Consider the following 933-nt stretch of genomic DNA (forward strand, 5'->3'; position numbering starts at 1 on the left):
GTCTTGCATTGTCGTCTTTGCTTCTAGTTTCTGCTTCATATATTGTGTGTAAATATGAGTCTATAGAGCTACGTAATGAGCAGTTTTGAATTTTTGTGGGCTAATGCTGCTGAATTTCAGGAAAATGCGTAGAAGCAGGAGAGCTGCCACTACACCAGAACCAGATGTGCCTGACGAGGTGTCGGCACAGGATGAGGCGCCTGCCCCGAGGAGGCGGGGTAGGAGGCCTAGAGCTGCTCAAGTAGAAGAGCAGCTACCCACAGTTCAGGAACAGTCTTTCATGGCACAGGGTCCCATGGACCCCATGGCAGCTACTCTAGCTGGTTTGCAGAGGACCATCGACATGATGGCACAGTACATGGTCCACCCTCCACAGCAGCAGCAGTCCACCGCACCAAGAGGAGAACCTTACAAACAGATCATAAATTTTAAGATGTTGGTGCCTGGTACTTATGATGTGTCAGACGATGCATATCGGTTTTTGGATTCTATGACGGCGAGAGCAGTCTGATTGACGGATAGAAGATTGATAGAGTGTATGCAGCATGTCATGGGGCCTATGCCTAGACAATGGATGAATGACTACATGTTACCCCGGATGGAGGGATTGACATGGGCTCAGTTTGTGGAACTTTTTATCAATCGGTTTGTGCCAGAAAGCTTCAGAGATCAGAAGTAGTGGGCCTTTGAGGCCTTAAGACAGAATGGCAGGTCTGTAGATGAATATGCTACAGAATTTCTGGAATTGAGCAGATATGCCCCTACAGCAGTAGCTACAGAGACTATGAAGGTGAAAAGATTCCTAAAGGGGCTTGACTGGAGGTATGCGAACCTGGCCATGATGTCGGATCAGTCTTTTGATGTGGTGGTTGATCGAGCCAGACAGATTGAGATTAGCTATACTGCGGATGACAGTGGGAGAGCAAAGAAAAA

Source organism: Hevea brasiliensis, chromosome 18 (genome assembly GCF_030052815.1).
Source record: "Hevea brasiliensis isolate MT/VB/25A 57/8 chromosome 18, ASM3005281v1, whole genome shotgun sequence".
Taxonomy (NCBI): Eukaryota; Viridiplantae; Streptophyta; class Magnoliopsida; order Malpighiales; family Euphorbiaceae; genus Hevea; species Hevea brasiliensis.